Source organism: Myotis davidii, unplaced genomic scaffold (genome assembly GCF_000327345.1).
Source record: "Myotis davidii unplaced genomic scaffold, ASM32734v1 scaffold732, whole genome shotgun sequence".
NCBI classification, from domain to species: Eukaryota; Metazoa; Chordata; class Mammalia; order Chiroptera; family Vespertilionidae; genus Myotis; species Myotis davidii.
In genome coordinates, this window is record NW_006284349.1 from 259,057 (window position 1) to 265,883 (window position 6,827).

At 35.2% G+C, this 6,827-nt stretch overlaps 1 protein-coding gene across 1 annotated transcript in view; it reads left to right on the forward strand.

Moving 5' to 3' along the window:
- The first annotated feature begins 6,456 nt into the window (after positions 1 to 6,456).
- Positions 6,457 to 6,827, forward strand: part of TC2N (tandem C2 domains, nuclear) — a 28,553-nt gene continuing 28,182 nt past the window's right edge. The window contains exon 1 of the mRNA XM_006754710.2: positions 6,457 to 6,527. The gene's annotated coding sequence lies outside the window, so the exon portion shown is untranslated. The remainder of the gene's footprint in view (positions 6,528 to 6,827) is intronic.

Sequence of the window (6,827 nt, forward strand, 5' to 3'; positions counted from 1 at the left end):
GTCATGTTGCTACTGTTATGAATCGTCATGTAAATATCTGATATGCAGGATGGTCTTAGGTGACCCCTGTGAAAGGTTCGTTTGACCGCCAAAGGGGTCGCGACCCACAGGTTGAGAACCGCTGGTCGACAAGGTTGTAGAGCAACTGGAATTCTCATACTCTGCTCGTAGTAGTGTGAATTGGTACCGTCATTTTACAGAACTTCCTGGCAGTATCTACTAAAGTGAAATATATGCATAAATTATGCCCAAAATATACCTGATACATTCTAGAAAATGCCAATTAGTGTAAAGTACAGAAAACAGACCAGTGGTTACTTGGGGAGAGGTACAAAGGAGAGTGAGGGGGAATGGGTTAAAAAGGGGCCTGAGGAAACATTGGGGGGTGGTGGATGTATTCATTTTCTTGATTGTGAAGATGCTTTCATCAATGTATACGTAATGTCTGACTCATTTAATTGTCCATTTTAAATATGTGCAATTTACTGTAAGTCCATTGTACCTCAATAAAGCTATAAAGAAGAGTAAATAAAAAAAGAGAGTGGAAGAAAACACATCATTTAAGAAGAAATATACAGTTGACCCATGAACAAAGTGGGGCTTAGCAGTGCCCACCTCGCATGCAGTTAAAAATCCAGAAAAAAATTTGACCCCTCCAAAACTTAACTGTGAATAGCCTACTGTTGCCTTATTGATAACATAAACAGTAAATTAACAACCACATGTATGTTGTGTGTATTAGATACTGTATTCTTATACTAAAGTAAGCTAGAAAAAATGTTATGAAGGAAATCACAAGGAAAATACATTACAATATTATTGAAAAAAATCCATGTATAAGTGAACTCATGCCATTCAAAACCGGTGTTGTTCAAGGGTCAATTGTCTTTATTTCTTTTAAATATGAAGAACTGATTGTATCTTTATTCCTGATTGTCTCTCTCTTTCCACGCTCCCTGATGTGTTATTTAGTTGTCTATTCTATCACTTTTGGGGGGCACACATTTGTGAGATTCATCTATGTTGATGTGTTTGTTTACTTTTTATTGCTGTCTGTCATTCATTGTATGACTCTACCACTATTTTATCCATCCTCCTGTTAATTGAGATTTGGGCGACTTTTCAGCAGTCTTTTTTAAATTTAATTTTTATTTTTGGTCATTAAAAGCTGACTTGTTATTACCGTTCTAATTCATGTCTCTGTGTCCACCCACAAGAATTTCCCTAGCTTTTTGCCTAGGAGTGGAGTTGTGGCTCTTCAGTTTTGCTAGATAATACTGAATTGTTTTATAAAGTGGCTGTACCAGTTTACACTCCCACAGTGTGTTAAGTGTTTGCTTTGTTCCCTTTCTCAACCACATTGAGACAACGTACAGTTTGTACAATATTTGTACTTACCTGATTTTTTTTTTCTTTTCAACAATCTGGTGGGTGAGAAATGGTACCCCATTGGGAGTTTAATTTCTATTTCCTTAATTATTAATGATGTTGATCCTTTTATAATTCCTCTTCTACGGGACATCCATATAGGTCTTTTGCCTAGTTTGTATTGTTTTTAAAAATCTTTAAAAAATTGATTTCTAGAAGGTTCTTTATATGTATATTCTTTATATATATACTAGAGGCCCGATGCATGAAATTTGTGCAAGAATAGGCTTTCCTTCCCCTGGCTGCCAGCACCACCTTCCCTCTGGCATCTGGGACCTGGGCTTCCCTCCCAGCCCGGGCTTTGTCCTGTCTAATTAGCATATTATGCCTTTATTATTATAGATTCTGGGTACTAATCCTTGTCAGTTATACATGTGGCAAATACCTTTTTCCTGGTAAATAACCTGTCTTCCTACTTTCTTTATAGTGGTTTTTGATGGACATATTCAATAGTTTAATGCAGTTGAATATGTCATCTTTGTCCTTATGGTTAGTGCTTTTGGCATCTTGTTTAACACATCTTTTCCTTCTCTGAGGTCATAAAGATATAGTCTGATACTTTCTTCTAAAAGCTTTAAAATGTTGCTGTTCATATTTATGTCCTTAATCGTGTGCACTTGATTTTTGTATGATGTGAAGTGGGAGAATCTAGTTGATTTATTTTTTATTTTTTGCCATATGGCTAATCTTTTGACCAGTATTTTTAAATTGAATATTCTGCTTTTCCTTTTATTGATCTGTGTCCTATGTCAAGTTTCCATATGTGTGTATGTTTCTGCTGTTTTTTTTCCCCTTAGGTTTCTTTGTGTATCTTTGCTGCAATCTTATTTACTTTAGTTTTATAAAGAGCCTCACTGCCTAGGAGAACAAATCACCCACCCAGGCTTCTTTTAAAACTTTTTATTGTAGTATGATGTGTTATTTAAGTGTTAAGTATCTCCACAGTAATCCCTCAACCTCACAAGTAATACTGAAGTTAGACTATCAGACTGTCTTTAGTTTTTGCAAATCCTGTCCAAACTCATTAAAGTTAACTTTTAACTTGAAAAGCAAATACAGGATTTTTACTTGGGGGGATATATTTAAGATATTTGGGAAAACGTTCTTACTGGAAATAGCCAAGAATGCTGTATTTTTTTAAAAAAATTAAATGGTAGTTAGGAATTGATATGTCAAAATCTAAGAGAAAGCTGAAACTCTGAGAGACTTAAGAGGGTGTTTGCTGAACTGGGCGGGGAGAGAGGTGGATAGAGGGGGACTTGATTGGCTTTGAGTAAGAACTTGGTGGATTTGCAGGATGGGAGGCTTACTTAGAAGCCAGCACAGGGCTCAGTCAAGGTTCGCTAACCAGAGACTGTCTGCCCATAATTCTGGGATCCCAAATGTCAGTGCTATCATGTAAAGGATGAAAACTCACCTCCTTCAAGGATCTGCAGTGAAAGTTGCCTTGATGCCCAGTAAATCAGAGGGGTAAGAAGCCCGTCCTTAGGAAATGCACCCACCAGACCATGGGAGAAATTTGCCTCTCAGTGGTGGTCATAAACAATGTCAAAATGTGAATTTTTAAAATTCATGTTTTGGGGAGATATAATGCCCATACCATAAAATTCAGGCCAGAAAAGTGTACAATTTAGTGGGTTTTCTACCCACAAAGTTGTGCAACCATCATCACTATCTAATTGCAAAACATTTTCATCACCGTGGTAAGAAACCATGTACCCATTAGCAGTCACTCATTGCTTCCCTTCCCCCAAGCCCCAGGCAGTCACGAATCTACATCCTGTCTCTGGATTTGCTTATTCTGGGCATCTCTTATGAATGAAATCATACAATATGTGGTCATTGTTTTTTGCTTTGTTCACTTAGTGCAATGTTTTTGAGGTTTATTCATGTTGTAGCATGAATCTGTACTGTATTCCTTTTTATACCTGAATAATATTCCATTGTATAAATATACTACATTTTGTTTTTCTACTCATTAATAATGGACAGTTGGGTTGTATCTACTTTTTGGCTCTTATGAGTAATGTGTTATGAACATTACTCATACTGTGTGGAAATAAATTTTTCAATCTCATAGGTATATTTAGGAGTGGAATTCCTGGGTCATATGGTAACTCTGTGTTTAAGTTTTAGAGGCACTACCAAACTGTTTTTCTTTTATTAATTACTTAAAATTTCCACTTAATTTTATTTCAAACCTTGAATTTCTTCCAATTCCTCAAAATTGCTTTTTTCCTTTTAATTGAATTTATTGGGGTTTGGGGTGACACTGGTTAACAAAAGTATACAAGTTTCAGGTGCACAATTCTACAGCACTTCATCTGTACACTGTATTGTGTGTTCAGTACTCCAAGTCAAGTCTCCATCCGTCACCAGCTACCAAATTGTTTTTCCAGAGCAGCTGCACCATTTTTCATTCCCACCAATGACGTATGAGGCTTCCAGTTTCCGCACACCCTTGCCAGCTCTGTATCTGTCCTTTTCACTAGATCCATCCTAGTGTGTGTCAAGTGATACCTCATTGTGTTTCTGGTTTGCATTTCCCTAGTGACTAATAATGTTGAGACCTTCTCATGTGTTTATTGGCCATTTGTCCATCTTCTTTGAAGAAATGTCTATTCACATCCTTTGCCCATTTAAAAATTGGGTTATTGGTGAAAGCATGAAGTTAAAATCACCTGTAAGCAAATGCAAATTTTCTCTAGGAGTATACTGTCATCTTTGATTTAAAGTTTTGAAGTCAGTGAATAATTTATTGCAAAGATAACCCAAGGACACAAGGACATAAGACAACCTGAGCAAGAATCAGCAGAAACAATAGGCAATTAGAAGTAAACTTATAAAAGTCTTATGTATTGGAATTACCAGTCACAGATTATGAAAGCAACTACAATGGGCTATTTTACATATATAACAGACAAGTTTAAAAAATAGATGCAGGGAACAGAAGGCTTAAAAGTGACAGAGATACAGAGCTGATTAAAAAAGAACAGTGTAATTGCTATTCATGAAAAATGCAGTAATAAAAAAAATCAAAATTCATTTATTGAGTTTAACCACTGATTAGGCAATTAGGCAAACCCCAAGAATCAGTGAACTAGAATATAGGTCAGAATAAATCATTCAGAATTCAGCTCAAAAAGACAAATGGAAAAGAGAAAAATTAAGAGGCATGGAAATTAGAATGATCAGAATGAGAAATTATAATGAGAAAGTCTAATCAATTGAGAATAGGCAAAGCAATATTTAAAAAGAGAATGAAGATTTTTAGTTTTGGAAAATCTACTATTACTGGTGGAAAGACATCAATCCACAGATGGGTTATTCCCTGATTGCAGAGTAGTATTTCATTGTATAGATTTTATATAATGTGTTTACTCACCTGATGATGGAGATGGGATAGCTTTTTACTATTTCAAATAGAGCTGCTATGAACAGCAGTGTACACGTCTTTATGTGGATATATGATTTCTTTTTCCTTGAGTATATTTACTCAAGGAATTGAATGTCTAGATCATATGGTAGATGTATGTTTAAGTTAAGAAACTGTCAAACCGTTTTATATTGCCAAGATTTGAATATGAGAGTTCTACTTGTTCTGCACACTTGCAAGCACTTGAATGGCTAGACTTTGCAATTTTGTCCTTTTTAATAAGTGTATAGTATTATCTCATTGTAGTTTTAATTTGCATTTTCCTAATGACTAAGAATGTTGAACATACTTTCATGTGCTATTTTGTCCAGTTGTATATCTCTTTGGAGAAGTGTCTACTCAAATTCTTCGCCTATTTTAAAATTGTGATGTTTTTCTTTTGTCATTGAGTTGTAATAGGCCTTTATATATTCTGGATATAAGCTCGTTCTTGGGTTTATGATTTGCAAATATTTTCTCCCAGTCTCTGAGTTGCTTTTCACTTTCTTGATGGTGTCATTTGATGCACAAAGTTGTAAATTTTGATTATATTTAATATATCAAAAAATTTTTTTATTGAGGTGCTTTTGGGGTCATATCTAAGAAATCAGTGCCTAATCCATGTTACAAAGAACTAATTACTTCTGTGTTTTCTTCTTGGAGTTTCGTGATTTTAGGTCATATATACAGGCGATGAGTTTTGAGCTAATTTTTATGTACAGTATGTGGTAGTCATCCAGCTTCTTTACTTTTTGTTGTTGTTTGCATGTGGAATATCCAGGTGTCCCAGCACCATCTGTTGTAAAGACTATTCTTTTTAAAATTTCTTGGCACCTTGTTAAAAATTGATTGGCCATAAACATACGGGCTTATTTTTAGGCTCTCGTTTTTATTTCATTGACCCATATGTCTTCCTTATGCCAATATCACAGCCTTACTTATTTTAGCTTTGTAGTAAATTTTGAGAAATATATTTTTCAACGTTGTTCTTGTTTTTCAAGATTTTACTCTGTGTCTTTGGCATTTCCATATGAATTTTAGGATCTCTTTCTAGAAAGAAGCTGAAAGGGATCGTGTTAAATCTGTAGAAAATTCAGGGAGTGTTGCCGTCTTAATGATATTATACCTTCCAACCCATGAACATGGGATATCTTTTCATTTATTGAAGGCTTCTTTCCTATCTTTTGATGATATTTTATAGTTTTCAGAGTGCAAGTTTTTCACTTCTCTTTTGAAGGTATTCCTAAATATTTTAGGGTTTGTTTTAGATGTTTTTATGAATGGAATAGATTTCTTAATTTCAGTTTTAGATTGTTCATTTTTAGTATATAGAAATACAGGTTGGGACCAAAATAGGTTTACAGTTCAAATGGGAAATAACACAATAAATAATAATACAAGAATAAACTCTATTTCACATACTTACAACTGTAAGCCTACTTTTGCCTCACCTTGTACAATTAATTTTTGTATGTCAATCTTATGCTTTGAACACTGCATGCAACTTGTTTGATGCAATAAACTACTAGTTTTTAGTGGATTCCTTTGCTCTTTTTATTTGCAAGGTCAAATTCGTCTTTAAATAAAGAATTTTATTTCTTCATTTCCAGGATGTATGCCCTTTATAGCTTTCTAGCCTAATTGTGCTGGCTGGAATCCACAGGACAGCGTTGAACGGGAGTTGGTGAATAGACATCCTTGTCTTTTGCCTGGGCTTGGAGGGAGAGCATTCAGTCTTTCAGCAACTACATGGATGCTCTGTATCTTGTTGAGACGATTCTCCTGTTCCTTCTTTGATCAGGTTTCTTTCTTTAAGCATGAAAGAGTATTGGAATTTTCAGGGTTATTTTTAATCTATTGAGATGATCATGTAGTTTTTGTTGATTATTTTATTACTAGAGGCCCGGTGCACTAAAATTTGTGCACTTGGGGGAAGGGGGGGGGTCCCTCAGCCCGGCCTGTGCCCTCTCGCAGTCTGGGACCC